This window comes from Lissotriton helveticus, chromosome 12 (assembly GCF_964261635.1).
Source record: "Lissotriton helveticus chromosome 12, aLisHel1.1, whole genome shotgun sequence".
In the NCBI taxonomy this organism is placed as follows: domain Eukaryota; kingdom Metazoa; phylum Chordata; class Amphibia; order Caudata; family Salamandridae; genus Lissotriton; species Lissotriton helveticus.
Window position 1 is genome coordinate 862,762,579 of NC_136073.1, and position 20,858 is coordinate 862,783,436.

Genomic DNA, 20,858 nt, shown 5'->3' on the forward strand with positions numbered 1-20,858 from the left:
TGTCCAACTCACAGCACGTAAATTAAATTTGTGGAGCCTAGGACAACTCCTTTAAGAGTGAAAACTTGGTCACTCACAGTTATTTATCCAGCTCATGAGAATGGGTGTCTCAGAGAAGACATGCTAGAAAAGGGAACCTCCAAGAAGAATAAAAATACACATTTATGACATTACATACAATGCTACTCGAAGACTTGTCTACTAGCACGAGCACCTCAGTGCCAAGCATAACCAGTATCTACTGGAGGAAGCAAAATTATTGCAGCATTCTCTTGAACCACACAGGTATTTAATGTATTCTTCACATACTCATTAAATGACATATTGTCTCTGCTTGAATTTTTAAAAAAAAGGTTTTTTTTGCAAACCCAAAGAACTTCAGTCAGTTGCCAGACATACATGAATTGAAGTTAAAACACTAAATTGAGGGAGAAATTGAGAGTAGTGATAGCTATTGAAAAAACACCAACCAAGTTAGGACAATAGTCATTCCCCTAATTTAACCCTTGAAATCGACACAACAGTACAAGGTAAGAAGAAAGCACCATATTGAAGCCACATAACCGACAGTAGTACCGCACAAGGACAAAATTCAAAAGAAAGGACATTAAAGATGGGGAAGTTTAATTTGACATAACTGTATAATGCTCCCAGGGAAAGTGGTTGAGGTCACGCGAAAGAAGAGTATGGCTGTAGGTGTAATATTAGGATGTCTAGTGGGGCCATAAAAATGAGTCCAATTTATTATCGCAATAACTCGATATTATGACTCGCCAGCAGTACACTATCCCATTACCATCTGTGTTTGGGTACGGTATCGCTCGAAATGCTGGGGGCCCAGATTTTCCAGTGGGACTTCAGATGCTTCAAAATGTAGCCATCCAGTTAGACCTGCAGTGTGAATTCCACACTTTGATGACCAGTACTGAAATGTATCTAATCCATCAAAAAGTGTATCAGCAGGGGTTTATCCAAAGAGCTTCCAAAGGGGAGGTATGATGGGGTGTTGTTAGAGAACATGACAAACAGAAGCCCAATGAATGGATGGGTTGCGCTTCACGATACATAAAGGACCATTCATAGGCTATTTCAGAAATAACCACCCAAGGTGACCTGAGAGTAATGAAGGACCCTGAAGACACTGAACTAATGGGCACAGAAATCTAAAACCAATAATAAAGGTAAGTAGTAGAAAAAATGCACAATCTATATGTTGACCTTCCGCCTGGAGTATTGACAGATTTGTCTTATCGTTGTGAATGCAGAATTCTCTGCCCTTTCATGTAAATTTCTTTTACAGTCTGTAACCCTCGAGGCCAGATGGTTGCTACATGAGGCAATTGCATGAGGGTCAAAAATTAAGCAACTAGTTAAAGAACCAGCAACCAGTACTGTGTTAAAGAAGACACTTGGCGATGAGAGAGATACAAAGGAAAGATCAAAGAGTCTGCTTTCTGCAGAATCCACTTAACTGTTGAAATGACTAGAAAGGAAATCCAGCAATTAACTAAATGGTTAGTAATACCTATGAGCATCCAGTTAGACTTATTCTCAAATGTTTTAGCCTTTCTAGATCTTTACCAAAGTGCTCCTTAATAAAAGTATTACAGGTTTGCATAGTTCTTCATACTCCAAAGATTCAGGGAAAAAATAACATACTGTTGTGTTTGCAAAGGAAAGAGTTTTCGAAAGTACTTCATAATGTGCCATATCCATGCCAAAGCATCACTCGAAGATGTATGCTAAAATTTGGGAAGATAGGTCGACTTTGGTAAATCCAGGTAGTGAGAACCTCACAACTTTCTTTTATGTTAGGAAGATGCGTATCTTTTAATTGGTGCCAGAGCCGTGGATTGAGACAATCAGTATCGGTCTTCAGTAGAAGTAAATATGTATTTATTTATTTATTTATGTTAGAGGTTTTATATAGCACTAGCTGGACCCAGGGGTATCAGAGCGCTTTACATTTTCGAGACAAGAAGGTCAGTAAGACAAGGGACATACATAGCATCAATGTATATAAACAACATATAAGTCTCCGCCTGATAGATTTCAAAATGATACATATGGGAAATGAGCACATCAAAATGTGGAAGATGTGAATAATCAAAAAATATCAAAAGGCACAAATTGAAAAAAAAAGCTGGAGGGGCAGAAGTGAGGGGGGGTTGGAGGGGATGAGGGCTGAAGGTGGACAAGGGAAGGGGGGTGCAAGGAGGAGTGAAGGTGGTAAACAGGGAGGGGGAAGTGACGAGGAGGAAGGGCGAGTAAGGCTGAAAAAGGGAGGGCGGATGCATCTAGGGTCGGACAGATGTGGCCAGTGGAAGAGAACAGATATGGATTAGGGTCCCCAGTATTTATTGAGGGGATGTAGTTTGAGTTCTTTTTTGAAGCTAGAGTAGGAAGGGTTGCAGCGAAGGTCAGTTGGAAGGGCATTCCAAATGCAAGGAGCGTTGCCGGAAAATATAACATACCACAGTTGAAAAGTTCTTAACTGAGTGTCCAGGAAATATCTTCACTTAGCAGCCAAGCCACAAGGGCTTTTGGAGTAGTAGTACACCTGTAGTACTCTTTTATGAACTTTTCTATGCATTTGTGAATTGGCCCCTAAATATCTAAAACAAGAATATGCATATACAAATTGTCCAAATAGACGGGACTGTGCTATATATGCAATATTACTAATAACTTTTTTTGAGAAAAGAAGTTAAAAGTATATAAGTAGAAACCATGTTTTAATAGGTGCAGGACTAGTCTTTGAAAAAAAGACGGTGGTGTGTATTTTGCTTCGGACTTTAATTACTATCTTGGCCAAAAGTCTTTTTGTCTACCTTTCTCCTTACTATTTTCACTATCTTCACACACAATAATTTGTGTATTTGCTCTTTGGGGTCATGTTTAAGGTTCCCTCTTTTCTCTTCTGATCATTCTGTGTTGCATCCTCGGTTATTTATATACCTTTAATTTCCTTGCTCCAAAAAAGTTTCCTGGAACATACTTTTAAACTTGGCACAATAGTGCTCTTTGCTTGCTTTGTGAATAATGGAATGACTAATAGGTAACGTAACACACTGTGATTACCCTTATTAATTTATTTTGTATAGTGTTTAAAGTATGTATGTTTAAAATATACAGCCTTGAGAAAGTCGTCATATGAAACACATGTCGGCGGTTTCATTTTTGGATTCCAATTAATTTCGGTGTTTAGGAGATAAAAAGCTTTTTGGAACCATAGACCTACAAGTTGTCTTCATATTTGAACTCTTAATTCATGTACTATCAACTTACGGTTTTCTGAAGATAACCATTTGATCTGTCAGATTGATGGATCAAGATATTCTAATTATGCAGTGCTCTTGAAATCTTATCTCTTTCCATGAAGTCTTAGTGAGAGGAGCTGCAAAATTGAACATCCAAATGTCCGTGCCTACTCCGACCACATCAGTGATCTTTGAGACGCTACAACAACGCACAGCTTCCAGACCACTCTTTCCTCTAGTGCCAGGCCTCTTGGAACCGGCATGACTCTCCCTGGCTCCCGCTTCTGCAAAGTCAGCTCCATCAAGAATACTAAAAAAGTACAGACCACCTGAGCAGGATTCACTCGTCTTGCGGTCGGAACCTCCTCCAGACTCTGTGGTAATTTTAGCAGCAAAGAAACATAATACTACTACACCTACCTCCTCAGTTCCACCGGATAAAGGGAGCAAGAAGTTAGATTCGGTAGGCTGTAAAACATGTGATACTGCAGTCGCTTCCATGAAAGCAGCTAGTGGACCTGCTCTGTTATGACGCTACAATAGGGCGTTATAGGAATCGGTACAGAAGTTTGCTGATGATCTGCCCAGAGACTAGTGAGAAGATTTTCTGGTGGTAGTTAACAAAGGTTTGATGGTATCGAACCAGGTGATTAGTGCAGCGGCTGATTCCTCTCTTCTGGCAGCTCATGAATACTGCCATGGTGTGACCCTTCATTGGCATGCATGGCTCAGTCTCACATCTTTAAAACCGGATTTACAGCTGTGTATTATCAATCTGCCTTTCTCTGGCTCTACTTTATTCAGCAGTCACACCGATGAGGAAATGGCGGGCATTAAAACTGAAATCAACACATTTTAAGGCGGTCATCCTGGAGAGGCCTAAGGAGCAACACAAAACATACCACCCTTATCGGAGGAGATACTATACTCCGAGGGTTCATACCCCTTCCTGGTATCGGGGAGGACAACAGTAGCAACAGCAGCGTCCCTATACTCAAAACCTTAGGCCGCCTAGACTAGAGGAAGAGCCTTACCGCTATCAACTCAAAGTGGAAAGCCTACCACAAGCGCAAAACCCTGAACCGTTTCTTCCACCTCTTCCATTACCTACTCCGTTGGGGGGGAAGTATTTCAAAATTCCTGCCAGAGTGGCAAAAATTTACAAACAATGCCTGGGTACTGAATAATATTTACAGTGGATAATGTCTCAAATTCATATGTCCTCCTCCAGCTGTACCACCAAAGTCATCCAATCACCATCTGAAAATGTTAAGATCGGAAGTCAACATTTTACTTCAAAAACATGCGGTGGAAACTGTTCCTCGCCAACAACGGGGAACAGGCATTTATTCCCAATACTTTTTGGTACAGAAAAAGGACAAAACAAATTCAGACCCATCCTCTACCTCAAAAACACTAACAAATGGATTTGTCATGAAAAGTTCAGGATGCTGTCCTTACATCAAATCTATCCCCAACTCCACCAATGTGATTGGCTGTGCTCAATGAACCTCCAGGATGCTTATTTTCCCATCCCGATGACACACACGCATTGGAAATTCCTGAGAATTGTGGTCGGGCAGGACCATTACCAATACTGTGTACTACCATTTGGCCTCAAGTCAGCACCCAGAACTTTCTCGAAAGTCATGGCAGTCATAGCTACTTGTCTCAGAAAACACCTTCATCTATCGCTATCTAGACAATAGGCTCAGAAAGACGTAACATTTTCAGAAAGTGCAGCTCCGTTTCAACTGGGCATGCGGCCTCCTATTACACTTGGGACTTCAGATCAATTGTAGCAAATCACATCCAATCCCTGTTCAGACCTTGCATTATCTGGGAGCCTCAATTGACACCGGCCAAGCAAAATCGATCCTTCAGAAGTGTTGCTTTCTTACGACAATATCTCATCCCAAGGATTGTCACTAGAAGTCCAATCCATATGGAATTGGTTGATCACCCAGAACCTACAGATCACAGCGACTCACCTTCCAGGGAGGCAAAACGCACAGGCTAATGCCTTCAGCAGATTACTGCAAGAAAACCACGAATGGGTCTTACACGACAACATTGTTCAATAAGTCTTTGAGCTCTGGGGCACGCCAACCATAGATTTGTTCACCAAAGCACAAAACAAAAAATGCCTGACTTCGCCTTGATGTACTTCCAACCAGGCACACTTGGAAATGCACTATGGATCGACTGGTCCAGCAACTTTCTTTACACTTTTCCACCGATTTCCCCTGACACCCCCCACCCCCTACACTTTAAAATGCCATGATGATACTCAGAGCGCCAAAGTGGCCACGTCAGTGGTGATTCACGGACCTGCTTCACTGGTCAAAACATCTACATCTACACCTTCTGACGAAACCCCAATCTCTCCTCCTTGGATTTGGCTGCATGGCTCCTGAGCTAGTACAATATGGACATTTGAACCTACCACAAGACTGCATGGAAATCCTGAAAGAGGCCAAGTGACGGTCCACCCGATCAGCTTATGCCTTGAAGTGAAAGAGGTTTTGCATCTGGTGTTCCTCCAAAAGTGTGACTCCTACAACATGCGAGGAATATGTTATTCTTCCAAACTCATTACATCTTGCACAATCTGGCCTCCAAATCCTTCCATAAAAGTTCACTTGGCAGCTCTAACTGCATTCAGAAAATGTCCTTCACAAACCTCTTTTTTCCAAAATACCTGTCATCAAAGATTTCCTAGTAGGTGAGGGATTCCGGCGGTGGACGAGGGTGCTGTACTCGTCAGCCACGGCAAGGGTGCGACTGGGGCCTTCAATTTCTTCAGCTTACCCGGTGCGTAGGGGGACGAGGCAGGGATGCTCGCTCTCTCCTCTGCTGTTTGCGCTATCAATGGAACCTTTGGCAGCACTGGCAAGAACGGGCATGATGTTTCAAGGTGTGACGCAAAGGGCGAAGTCGCACTATATATCACTGTACGCGGACGATCTACTGCTGTATTTGGCCGATCCCGGACAGGCGCTGGAGGGAGCTGTAGCCATGCTATCGAGATTTGGCGAAGTGTTGGGCCTTAAAGTGAACTGGACCAAGACCTGTGTCTTTCCACTACGGGAGGGCACACGCTGCCCCCCTCTTGAGTTGGCAGTGATCTGGGAACCTTCCAGCTTCACTTATCTGGGTGTCCGTATATACCATGAGGCCACGAACCTATTGGAAGGAAACGTGGGGCGATGCGTGCGCGCGCTGCGGGGCTGTGTAAACTTCTGGGCCTCTCTCCCCTTATCTGTGCTGGGCCGTGTGGCGCTTTTGAAAATGGTGGCACTTCCTAGGCTACTTTATTACTTCAGGACCTTACCGGTGTGGATACCGCGGCGCATGTTTAAGGACCTACAGATGTTGATGTCCGGTTTTCTGTGGGGCCAGAAACGGCGCAGAGTGGCGTTGACGACCCTGACTAGGCCTAAGCTGGAGGGGGGGATGGCGGTCCCTGATTTTGAATTGTACTATCTGGCAGCTCAACTGCAAGTACTGACGCAGCATGTGGCCAGAGAATTCAGAGGTCCGGGCGTCGATAGGGGGCTGGGTATCCAACGGCATGTTTTATCATACATAGTCATGCAACAGAAACTGGAGGTGAGGGACCTAACGTTGGAAGAGAGGACGCTCAGACTCTGCTGGAACAGGAGTCTGAAAAGAGCGAATATCTCCTGAGCATATGCACCTGAGATCCCGCTAGGGATGCTGACCGCGCTTCCACATGGGGGCGATTGGTCCCCGCTATCGGACTGGGAGGAACTGGGGCTGCAGATGGTTGGAGATCTGTACATTGAAGGGACACTAGCCCCCTTCCGGGAGGTGCAGGACCGATTTGGCCTGCCGGACGGGGACTTCCTGCTGCATGCGGCAGTGATTGCAGTGATGCAGAGACACTGGAAGGGGGGGCTGGTGGAACCGGAGACTACTATGACGTGTCAGTACGCAGTTATGGCCGCGGGCACTACCAAGGCGGTGACCTGCCTCCATAATAGACTGCAGCGCGAGGGATTGGCACCGCTGCTGGCACTTAAAGCAAGATGGGAAGATAGCATAGGTAAGCCCATTCCGGACGTGGTCTGGGGCCATGTTTTAGAGCGAACCAGGAAGGGAACTAGGAATGCCCGATTCCAGCAGGTATATTTCTTCGTTATTCATAGAGCTTACCTGACCCCGGAGAGAATAGCGAGATATTTTCGGGTCCAGGATGCCAGGTGCCCGAGATGCTTGGCGCCTGAAGCAGACTTGGATCATTTGCTGTGGGGGTGCCCAAGACTAGGGTCGTACTGGCATGAGGTGGGAGACCTCCTAAACACAGTTACAGACAGAGAGGTGGACTTCGATATGGCTGCATGCTTGCTGCTATGGTTCCCTCACACAAAGAGGACGAAAATCACCAGCAAATTTATTGACCTGGGCCTGATGCTGGCCCAGAGGGAGATTACCTGGCACTGGAAATCTAAGGAAGGGCCGTCAGTGGGGCGGTGGAAGGCTGAGCTGTTGAAATGGGCGGGCTGTGAAAGTATTGTTAGAATGCGGCAGGCTACCAAGAATGACAATGATAAATGCATGGACATGGCGAGAGCGTGGGAAGCGATAGTGCAAGCGCTGCGCGACTATATGGTAGGGGATGAGGCGGATGATGGCGAGTGATAACTGGCAAGGACTCCATGGAGCATTATTATACAGTAGATCTTCCTGAGTGGTGTCGTGATCTGGTTCTACTGCCCTTTAGTTATACTCGCACTAGCAGCAGTTGAGTAATGTAAGGGGGGGAGGGTAAGGGACACTCATATAGAGATAGATAGGCACACCACATGGGCCAAGGAGTATCTGGGTACTGGGAACTAGTAGGAGATTGTAGCATAAGGGTCTTCGACGACCGTCCTTAGGAGACAGAGAGGCGCACGAACTTTCTCCTACAAGCTGATCGCCATTAGCCCAAATGATAAGTGAACATCATGATCGATCCAGTACTGATACTGGCTCCGGAATTCTCTAGTTGTAAATGGGTTGACAGGGGAGTTGTTGTTAGGGGGGTTGAAAAAGCGGAAACTATGCATTGTAGGTGATTGTCCATCTATGCCGGGCGGGCACATTGGCGTTTTCTTATTTGTGTGACATACCACGCCGCCCTACCTCCGGATTGTGGGCTGAATGGCTGTGTACTGTATCCTGCCCAGATTTTATGTTCAATGATGGGCCTGGTGTACTGGCTGTCCTGATCTGAGACCTATTTTCTAGATCCGCAATAAAAACTTCTTTAAAAAAAAAAAAATCAAAGATTTCCTAGATGGTTTGAAGAAGTCTTTTCCTGCCTTATGCAGGACCCATTTGAGCCCATACGCAAGGTATCTCTCCAACACCTCTCTTGGAAAACAGCTTTCCTTGCAGCAATCACATCAGTATGCCAGGTTAGCAAACTCCAAGCTTTGTGTTCTCACGAACCATACACAGGTTTCCATTCTTCTAAGGTGGTTATGAGAATTCACCCAAAATTCGTCCCTAAGGTAGTTTCAGATTTCCATGTTAATCAAACTATTTCATTACCCACATTCTTTCAGAACCCATCCACAGCAGCCGAGAGAACACTTTGTTCTCTAGATATACGAAGGATTTTAAAGTTTCATCTTGATAAAACACGCAGATCAGACAAATATTTAATTATTTTCCGGTCTGCACTGGTCTAGCCACTTCTAAGCAATCCATTTGAAGATGGATTGTTTATTGCATCCTGTTATGTTAACAGAAAGCTAATAAAACACTTGATGTCAGGCCTAAAGCACATTCCACGAGGGGTAAAGCAGCCAATGCTGTCCTACTGTGGAAAATTCCCATTACAGAGATTTGCAAGGCAGCTACATGGAGGTCTATTCACACTTTCACCAAACATTACTGCCTATATTCTTATGCTATGGTAGATGCCCAAGTAGGGCAGGTCTCCCTCAAAAATCTATTTGCTTAAAGAGCTTCTGGAATCACGCTCTGTCTTCTCCACCGCTATAAGTAGGGATGTACTTGCGATTCTATTCGGTCCTTATGACTATCCATGGAAATCCCCTATGAGAGAATGAATAGTTTCTTACCTGTACCACCAGTTCTCTGATAGGGGTATTTCCATGATAAGTCATAAGCAGAGATACTCATTGGTTGTATACATATCATCATTCTTCGCCTAAAAAACTGAGATAACTGCCTCTAGCCAAGCATGATGCAATACTGGAGGTCTCTGGGGCCTTAAAGGCACCATGTCTGTTTTCAGCTCTTATAATGGCAGCCTATGACGCTACACTGTCATGTGCTTCTTCATTTCTATACTCTTCTAAAATAGGGTTTGTGAAAGACATTTGAATTGTTTTACAAAAACATTATGCATTTACATGCATAGACACCTCTCCTTGCATTCTTTTTTATTTACAAAATTAATAATAATGTGGCCATTGTAGCCTCCTCCTACAGGCTGCATAATATTTTCTTAAGTGACTTTGCAGGCCTTCACAAAGAAAGGCGAACATCTACACTTAAGAAGCTATATTGAATAAAGTGCTCTGTAGTCTCGCAATTGGGAGGAATTATTCAGTGCTTATGACTTATCATGGAAATACCCCTATGAGAGAACTGGAGTTACAGGTTAGAAACATTCCTTTATTTTCACTGGATGGCTCTTTAACATCTTTGAAGTGCATGGTGTGGTGGGGTGTGTTCTGCTGAAAGGATAGGAGTAAGTACAATGCTTATTTTTTTAATTGGGTGGTGCTGACAAACATTACTTTTTTCTGTGTTCACAAAACCTGCATGCACAAACATCAGTCTTAACTCATGGCATGATGCCTGCATAAATGTTAGAATGCCCTAATGAGCTGGTCATGCTGAAGGAGATTTACTGTCGACTGAGGTTTTTTTTTAGGTATTCCAGAATTACAAGGCGCACAACCAGAGTGTCCGTAAAATTAAAGCTTAAAACAAAGGTATACAATAATTGGTACAGGCAATGGGGCGAACGGTAAAACCTCACAACCGTTCGAAGATGGACCAAGCTTGGTACATACTAGAGCAAGAAAAAACCACAATGCCCCTGCACTTGTACAAAAGTATATATAAGGTGTGTGGTAACAACACTGTCAATTAGCTCAATATGAGGGAAAATGGTTTAGAACAACATCCAACTCCTTCAAGTAGATCAATTGTCAGTAATCGTTTTTCAGACAAAATAGGGAAGGAAAATCAGGATGTAATCCGTTGTTGATGCAAAAGAGTTTTCGTTTATTGTTCCTTTAAGTAGGCCAACACGTGTTTCATCGCAGGGAAACAGACTGCGAATCTTCAGGGCTGGATTAAAACATAGAGAGTGCATTTGCGATCATGTTTACGTTTGCGAGTGTATTCAGATGTGACTTGGTAGTGTCACCAAAAGTGACAGGAAGACATGCCAACTTGTGAATAAAGGTGACTTGGTGTTCACAAGTGTGGAGACATTTTACTTTTTGTGAGTAGTGAGAAAAACATTTTTTTTGTGCGAATCTGTGACTTTCTTGGTATTGTTATTATTAGTGACGCGTTGTAGACGGTAGAACATTTTGTGGCCGTTGAAAAATAAGGTGCTATAAGTGAAAAGGTTGTGTCACAACGTGAGGTGTTCAGCAAGGAAAGAGTACGACATCCCGAGTGACTGTTGAGGTGAGTTTATAGACATTTCATCAGAATCCATATGCTTACTGTACTATGGCGCTTAAATGGTGGAAAAGTTACATATTCTCAGGTACGCTTTTCTTTTTAGTACATCATAAATCTCATCTAATACGTGTGGGAACGCTAGGTAGTTATTTAGTTTGAAAATGGCTCTAGGTTCTTGGAAATAAGCTATGTGCTGAATGCGATTTCATGCTGTATTATGTTTGTCCATTATTTGAGCGGTAATGTTACAGCCTGTCTACTATCCAGACGAGTGTCGTCTGAAATTGGAATCAGCAAAAGACTGAAGAAATCACAATAGAAAAAAGTTAAAAAGCAAGATATTCTTTTAGAGTAGTCTCTATTTGCGGCGTTCAGTCAGGAGTTAAACACCTAAGAAGTCGAAAAAGATCGAAAAATTGCAAAATTGCAACGCATGCTCGAGTGGAAGTATTAGTTAAGTGGGAAAAGAATAGAGGAGCACTCACCCTAATAGGTGAGGTGCAGGGGCCACCTCGGATACGTGTATTCGAAAGATCCTGTAAGCCGGAGTTTCACTGGTTGAGTGAAGTCGCACTCCGAGACCGGATAAGTCTGTTGGAAGTACAGTCAAGGTTATCTACGTTACCAACGATTTACCCGGATGTTATTACATGGTTCGGTCTATATACATTGTGATAGAAAGGGGTTTCAACATACGCGCGCACAAAAACGCGCGCAAAAAAAGAACAAGAGAGTGGAGGGGGTGGGGGGAAAAAAGAGAGATGGACCTACCTCTTAAATAAAGCACAGAGTATAAACCGGGAGGAGAGGATTGACAGGTGAATTCAAATACGTGACACTGTCAACCAACAGGAAAGGCGGGTACACCTACATGTGTCCGTCACAGGAGGGATAAAAAAAGAGCAAAAACGTATTATTCCTGCTAAACCATCGTCTCTGGTAGTATGGGCACAACAATTTTGGTTCGCGGACGTCAGGGAGAGGTTGCTTACCTTGTCGTAGCAGTTCTCCCTCTTGAGTTTCCCGGCGCCGTTTTCCGAAGACGGTCACATGACAGGAAACCCGGCACGAAGATATACCGGCCGGCGGTTTCCTGTTGGTTTAACTACTAGACCGTCAACCCTATGTGCTTGCATTCTCTAGTGGTGGCTGTAGTGAAGAAATACTACCCGACCACAGTGATGCCTATGGGGTTAGGCGTATCCGTATCTGTGTAGCGGGTATTATCCTAGTTTTAAGAGTATTCATTCTCTGAAATTGTGTGAATGCTGAAGGAGATTGCCAAGGAGAGTGCCAAGCAGTTCTTCTAATTAACTGTGAAGCCATCTGCTCATGCATGTGCCATACTGAGGTAGAACGTTTATTCAAAAGTGAAGGCTATTGCAACCTATCCTTGCAGTAGGGACACTACAGGAGGTGCCACAATTTTATTTATTTGAAAAGTTTTATAAAGCATGAACAAGACCCTTACGGGTATCAGAGCGCTGTACAGATGTGGCGAAGGCACAAATAAAACACAATTGTTCAAATGGTGTAGATAAATCCACACACTGTCAAACAGAGGGAGGAAACAATCAAGGTCAGGAGTTGGGGAGTTGGCCCGACCCGTACCTAATCAGAATTGCCCTTGAGCAAGATACAAATGAATAGACAAGAATACAGTAAGTCGAAACAACAGTGTAAAATAAGAATCAATTGCCCTAGCGCAAGATATCAATTATCAAACAAGAATACAATAAATCGAAACAACGGTGTGAAATAGGAATCAAACTTGTGGACAGGGCATGAGAGCAAGTTGATGCTGTTAGTGTTCACTCAAGAATAGCCATTTGACATGTGTCTTGAAAGATGCAGTGGAAGGATTGGATCTGATCTCGGAAGGCAGAGCGTCCCAAATTCTTGGAACAAGTCCGGTGAAAGCACGATTGTAAGATCTTTATTTTTTGGATTTAGAAGGTTCCAAAAGTAGGGTAGACATACTTCTTAAGTTCCGACATGAGTCCGATAGTTCAAGCTTATTTGCCAAGTAAGCCGGGGTGTTGTAGTGTATGGCTTAATGCGTCAAGCAAGCTATCTTAAAGTGTATCCTAGCTTCGACAGATAGCCAATTTAGTTGCACATGGTCAGGGGAGATAAGATGTGGTCATGCTTTCTGGAGCCTGTGATGAGCCTGGCTGATGCGTTTAGAGTAGCTCTGAGTGGGGCTAAGCTAGCTTTGGGCTGCCCAGCAAGGCTCACCAAGCCACATTCCAGCCAAAAGATAACCAAGGATTGTACAGCAGGCCTGATGTCTTCGGGAGGAAGGAAAGGCTTGATTTTTTTTAAGGGTGTTGAGTTGAAAGTTGGCTCGCCTAGTAGTTGCACTGATGTGCGCTTGCATGTTTAGGTATTTGACCATGGTAATGACTAACTATTTAGCAGAGTCAACCACATGAGGGGTGCAATTAAGAGCATTGAGTTGTTTAAGCCAGTCCAGTGTAGGTACAGAGTGGTTGGGGGGAGTATTCAGAAGGAACAATTGATGGAAGAAGTCGTCTAGAGTCATACTCAAGAGTGTGCATTCAGAGAGTAAGAGATGTAGAGAGCAGCTACACTGAATCTGACACAGGTGTTTATTTACAAAATTCTGTGTCACAACACGTCAAGCTCACATGTTCCCAAACACAAGATCATACACTGCATACTATTCTATAACATACTATCCAAGCTAACATGATCACAGATTTTTCCATGATTTTACAAGCTAAAGCATGCTACAAACAGAAGGTCAATTCCTAACCATCACAACCTTGTTTCATCTGTTACACTGAAAAATAAAAGGGCTAGGTTACGAGAGGTGGATGATCTGAGGGAATTATCTGTCTTTAATAGGAGGGTGGAGGTGTGTAGGAAAGTTCCTCTTTTTGTCATGGTCGCCCTCACGTTTTGCTCACCAATACTGATAATTTTGACTGGAAGTGCACTGGAAGCCTGCTAACCAGGCCTCAGTGTCAATGCTCTTTCCCTAAAACAAGGTAAAAAGATACAACTGGCATACACTGTGGCACCCCTGTAAGTCCCTAGTAAAGGTACCCTTGGTACCTAGGGTATGGGTACCACAGAGGGTCCATAAGAGCTGCAGCATGTCTAATGCCACCCAAAGGGACCCCCGTACAAATTGCATGCAGACTGCCATTGCAAGCTGCATGACATGGTGAAACAACAACATGGTACACACCCCTGTGGGCCATGCCAAAGTCACTGCATATGATACATGTAAATCACCCCTACAGCATGTCTTACATCCCTATGGCAGGGTGCTTTATATCCTATGTGAGGACATATCTGCATGACCAGATATGGCCCTGTGATATCTAGTTCAATTGATAGATATTGCAAGTGAACAGGGAAGCCATCTTAAGGTATTGACTGGGTACACGTCAAATCAAGTTACCCAGCTACATATTGGCTTTACTGAAACCTATGGTGTTTGGTATCAAACGCCTTGGTTTAATAAATCTATTCTGATTCCAGTGTAAGATTTATTATACCATACACCCAGAGGGCACCTTAGAGGGCCTCTAGTGTGCTGGCTGACTTGTGCAGTCCAGCCTGGCACCACAGACCTGTTTCTGATCCCCTGCAGGCTAGAGCCCATTCTGATCCCCTGCAGGTTAGAGTCTGTCTTCTTAGGAGGTCAAGAACAATGACTGCCCTGGCAGGAGGTGTTCACACCTCCTCCAGGAGGATGGCTAGTGATTTAGCACATCAGGGCCAGGGACTGCAAAGTCCCTGCTGCCTTTGATATGTGACCTCATCTTCCCCAGACCTGGGAGGCGCCACCCTGAGGCACATTTGGCGCCAGGACCGACAGGAAATAATATATGCAAAGAGACGTGGTGCACTACCATGCCAGTCACACCCCTAAGGTGGGCTGCATAATATGAACCACAAAATAAGAATTCCACCATCTTTATTTTGGTGGAATTAGGAACTGTGGGACAGGATTATGCCCACTCCTTATAGAAAGTGGTCATTTAGGGAGGGGGTGTAGTGACCCCAATGGTAAGTAGCCCGTTGGCTACTACCCTTAACATCCCAAAACATAGTGCTTAGGGGAGCCCCTGACACCAGGAAACTAGAATTGACTGACTCAAGAAGAAGGACGCCAACGAGCCACAAGAAGCAAGAACTGAGAAGCAGCAACTGACTTGGTGCCAACCCTTCCGGCCTGCCTGTTGTCCCCAACAATTGTGACAAAGACAACTTGTCCTGCAGCTGTTAAGCCTCCAAAAGCCTAGGAGGGCTGCTAGCACTTCACAAAACAGCCATTATCTTCAGTGGAGTAGCGGAGCTACTTCCCTGCATCCTGCAGGCATTGGAACGCAAGCTCCAGTTTACCGAACTGCGGACCCACCCGCCTCACTGATGCAGCGGCCACCCAAGAAGAGGTGTTCCATGCTCCGAGAGGTCTGCCCCGCCTCCCCGGCAAGTAACGAGAAGCTAAGCCCTCCAAGAGCCCTCCAGCACCAATGCCGGGGATACTGGAGCCCTTGCAGTAGTCAAGACTTGTTGGTGGTCCAATCCGGACAACTACCACACAAAGATCTACCAGCCGACGAGGGACGTCAACACTGCAGAAGTCATCATCCAGAGTGGCCCAGCTGTCCTGTTGTGTCCCCATCTCCAGGTCATCACCTAAAGCAAGTGTCTCTGACCACCGCGATCTGACGCCTCAAAGCACCTTTGCACCCGAGCCCCACAGCCTGAATCCAAGTGAACCAAAAGTGTTCCTAGCACCCAGAGACCCCCAAGACCTGAGCTCACCTTTGAGTTCTGCCAGACTGGTCCTCCAGTCCCTGCCTGCACCCTCCTTTTTGAAGGCTCAATGAAACTGAGTGCTTCTGACTGCAGCGACCCGCTAGACCAAAGACATGAGCCCCAAAGCCCGAGTCCAGATCAACCAACTGTGCATCCCGGCTCCAGAGACTCTAAAGACCCGAGCCCCCAATTGGGTTTGGTCTGACTAGCCCCCCAGTCTCTGCTTGCAGCTCCTTTTTTGCAGAAACCGATTCTTATTGACTTCACCAGCGCGCCCGACACCCAAAAGCACCTCTGCACCCATATACCCCAGAGCCGACCTAGGTGACCTGTTGATGCTGTCTTGGACCTTGGCCCCTACTTACCTTAAGCCCTGAAGAATAGTCTTGAAAGTGTAACAAGTGGTCCTATGCATTGTCTGTTTTCCCCATAGGTTAACATTACCACAAATACAGTATTGTCTATTTAAATGCTGAAAACCTATCTTGAAAAGTACTTAACTGACCACAAAGATCTTGGTGCCTAAAATAATATAAAAATCTGTGTTATTTTTATAAATTGGTGCTGGATTTCTTTATTGAGCGTGTTCCCCATTTCTTGACTGTGTGTACAACAAAAGCTCAACACTCCCCTTTGATTAGCCTAAGCTGCTCGACCACACTATCACAAAGTAAAGCACTTGGGATTTTTGAAGAAAACCCTGTAAACTAATACGGGTCACCTGGACGCTCTACACAGTGTACTTCTTTTTAGTGCACTATATAGAGAGCCAGCTTCCTACAAGGTGGATGTGAAATGTGTATTCAAATGCAGAGCCCAGTGACCTGCCTTGTCTCAGGCAGTGTGCCATGTGCCAGTGTGACTGACTGTAAAGTGTTGATGCGAGAGGAGACCTTGTTGATGTGGGCCAATTGTGTCTTTTAGATGATGGCATGCTTGGGTGTGTCACCGCATCATTGTGGGAGAGGATGGGTAAAACAAAACAAAAAGTGGTTTAAAAATAAGAGCAGATTGTGAACCTTGTATCCCTGTGCTAAAACATACATAAAACGTATAGAAATTGCCAGCATGTACTGTATTAAATGTAAATGTAGTTGAGCTTATATAGCGCACAGCTACCCGCAGTGGGTTTCCCGGAACTTGCTTAGGGAACCCTTCCTGGTATTCCCCTGTGAGATAGCAGGGTATCCACAAGGTGAAAGTCAGGCATCCCGCCGCGAGGGGCCATTGTGGAGATTAAGCAAGCTATTGCCCAGAGTCGCAGAGTGTGAACCCGTGAGTCGAGGAGGCACTGGGGCGAGAATTATCGAGTCCGTGGAATTTTTAGCCCAAGACCCCGCCGAGGTGGGGAATTGAACCCTGGTCCAGGACCGATCTCAGCTTCCGGGTCTGCTGCCTCTAACCCCTGAGCCACACTTCGCCATTACAAAACAAAAGAAAATTTCTTGCTTATGCAAATTACATTTTTGGGTATCGCACATGGGAAGGAGGGATTGAGTCCGGTTGGGAGGCATCTGCAGAAAAAGAATGGCTACAAACCGACAGATACTGGGAGTTCTTCAGAGTTTGACTGAGCGGGAGCCCCACCATCTTCTCAGAGGAGGGAAAACCAATTGGGCCTCAAATGCCACCACTGCTAGAATTTCTTGACCTGGTGGCCCATCCTTTTAGCTCTACCATATCTGTTTTTCCTTTCCAGGACAGCCATGCAAATATCCTGGGAATTTACTGTAGGAGAGTAGGGTCTGCAATCCTATGATCACCCAGATTTTTGCTTTTTGCTTTACTGGTTTACGACTTTCCCTGGCTGTGGGCCTGCTAATCAGACCCACAGCCTAGCTGTTCTCTCTATTCCAAATTGTACTCAGGTACTGAATTGGCACTGGGCCCTCTCCAAGTCCCTGTACCCAGGGCTGAGGTGCTCCCAGAAGTCTCCCAGGGGCTGCAGCATGTATTATGCCACCCCTGGGTTGACTAACTAAATCAGACACAACTGGCTGCTTGACAGCTGGGGCAAGGTGGTGTAATCACCCTTTGCTTTAGATATAGTATTCCTATATCTAAACCTACAATGGACACCTATATTCCTATCAGTCACTCCTATGGCAGGCCTTAACAATCCTGAAGGCAGAGTGCAGGGGATAAGGTGAAATGGTGCTCTGGCATGAGCTGAGCCCGTTTGCAGCTTGCGGAACCAAGTCCTAATAGCTGTTCCATGATAACGCATACCATATACTCTTAAGTGCATTATAATCCTCGCGGTTAAATGCCAACTCTGGTATCGCTTTATCAAAACATGTCGAGTAAGGTGTCATACGAATTGGAATACTAACCCCTCGCCAATTCTGGCGACGGGGTTAGCATTCCACCCTTCTAGAGGGACACGACATGTATGTAACCTGTAACCCCGGTTAAAGTCAGACATAGCCTCAGCTCCACAAGATGGCTGCTGCCACCGAGACACAAGTCTGCCCTCCTGCTGCTGGGAGTCCTCCCAGCACAGGAGGCAAGGACAAAGGGTTTCCTGCCAGGGGCGGTGCCAGCACCGTCCCAGACAGGATTTTGTGTATCCTAGGTAGGCAGGGCTTTAGAGGAAGGTGACTGCAAGTGGCACCCCGGTGCTCACTGTGCATAGGCCGGCTTGAACCAGTTCCAGGGGCACTCCAGCCCCTGATCTGGGGAAAGCCCACCAAAGGAGAGGGGTGTAACCACCCCCTCCTAGTCCCACCCATAGGGCAGGACTTAGTCGCGTGCCAGCCCCTTTTTGCAGGATAAAGGTAGGAACTGGCCCGCTTCCAAATCAGATCATCTTTGAATCCTGAACCAACTTTCCACAAAAGGACCTCAAGACTCTTCTCAAGATTTCTCCCTTGTGACTAAGGAGTAGTCACCCTGCAGCAGCAGGCACCAACCAACCATCGCGGTCTGCTGTAAGTCTCTCCTCCGGATCAAGACTGCCCAGCACGACGAGAACCGGCTTCCCTGGCACCTCTGACCTCAACCTGCATCATCAGCCCAGCTGTGATCCGTGGGTGTGACGAGACCTCGAGGGACCGGCCATCTTTGAAGACTGCACGACGCTTGTCCAGCACGACCACCGAGTGACCCTCGACTGAGTGCTTTGGGGTAAGAGAAGCCCCGACCCTGAGCAGCTCCAGCACCGAAGTTCAGCCCCCCTGCATCCACGAGATCTGCGTGGGGCCCCTCTGCTCTTTGCTGCTCACCGCGTTGTCCCGGTCACTTGCCCGTTGGCTAGTGGCCCTCTTACGACGCTTCACGACGACAAACACCGCTGGTTTGGTTGCTCCAGACTAGCCCTTGCTCCCCTCCAAAAGAGGAGCACCCTGGACCCTCCTGGTCCACTCCAGACTCCATTTTAAGTCCACCGCGTGGGCTTGCATTTGCCAAGACTTGTTGCCCCAATCCTGGGTCCAGCGACGTCGACAGCAGAGACCTTCGTGGGACAGCTCGCACCTCCATCCTGGTCGCCGACAACGCCTCCTGGTCCGAGAGACTGCAGAGCCCAGCAGCGCCCACTCACCTGGTCGAGGTGACTTCGTCCGGTGCCATTCTGGTGCCCACCTAAATCACTGGCTAGTGATTCAGAACTTGGTCCCCTCTGCTTACAGGTCTTCCTCTTCCCTGATCCAGGCTTGGATCACCACGAACTTCTTCACTGGCCGCCTGCCAGCAACTTCTTTCTTCAGGCTCCTGGATCTTCAACGAGGGTTTCCGACGCAACTTGAACCCTATGCAGCCGCAGCCCCTGGGCTAGGTAAACTGAGTACTCCGGTGCTCCAGCATAGTCCAACACCCTAAGTGTTCGGATCCACTCTCGTTTTCGACCCACCTAGTCGGGTTCGCCCGAGAACAGTAACTTTGCAATTGCTAGTATCCATAGACTTGTTCCCGCATTACGCGTGAGAGTTCCCACTCTGCACACGGCGTCCCTAGGCCTCCTGCTTCTAATCCAAGGGTTCAGCATTGTAGGCCTAGCGTTTCTACAGTCTAGAAAAGTATTACTTACCTGCTAGTAACTTCGCATTCCACTTCTTGTGTATATGGTTTTTCGTGCCCCTCGGGCATTTGTGTAAATTGTGCGACTTTCAGTAATTCTTTAAGAGTTTTGTTGTGTGCTTAGCTCCCTGTCTCATAAAGAGCCAGGGTAGTCCTGTTATAAATAAATATACTTTATTTTTGATAACAACTTGTGTGGTGTCCTTTCACTTGGTGTTCAAGGGGTAATGTGATGGTAAAACAGCTGGCTTAACACGCCCTCTAGAGTCTTAGCTTTAGACTGCTCGTATCCATGCTACTAGGATAGCTGGTCTATAAGGTTGACTTACAACCAATCATCAATAAGGTTTGTTTGGACTGATACAGAGTGCTCACTAGAATAGTGAACATTATATATCAGGCCAACTTCTCACATTGGTGAGCAGCGGTTGGGATTTGAGCTTGCTGTTGTTTTACCACACATATCCTAAGAATATCATTTGAAAGATCACATAAGTACTAAGGTACATATAACTTAGCTTAGAATACTCTGAGTTCTACTGAACCAGCTGTTGTAGCTCCTAGGGCCTAGCACACCCTAAACTACAACTCTAGCAAGGGATCAGTAGGTAAACATTTGATATTTTTGATATTTATTGGTTTTTTGTAAAGCGCTTCTTTCGCTCCGGAGGGAGCATCTTGGCGCTAGGCCCACAGCAGATCTACTTAGATAGCATGGATCAGATAGCTGCGAGAACTGAGGAGTCAGATTGAGAGTAAATCCATGTCTTCAGGTATTTCCTGAAAAGGCTTTCTGAGGGGGCATGCCTAAGATTAGGGGGGAGGCGATTCCATGCCCTAACAGCAAGGAATGAAAAGGTCTTTCCACCCTTTGTTTTTAATTTGATTCGGGGTTCAGAGATGAAATTAGCGCCTGATGACCTCAAGCAGCGAGTTGGAGTATAACGCTGAAAGCGCTTGATTAGGTAAGCTGGACCCGTACACTTGTTAGCTTTGAAGACGGTGACTAAAAGCTTAAACAAGATTCTCTTGTGGAGGGGCAGCCAATGGAGTGCGTTAAGGGCTGCAGTGGCCGAAGACCTACGGGGGAGTTTC

The 20,858-nt window shown here is 45.7% G+C and overlaps 1 protein-coding gene across 1 annotated transcript in view; it reads right to left on the reverse strand.

The window, feature by feature from the left end:
- The window catches only part of REX1BD (required for excision 1-B domain containing), a 143,654-nt gene that overhangs the window by 84,398 nt on the left and 38,398 nt on the right, over positions 1-20,858 (reverse strand). The window lies entirely within an intron of this gene.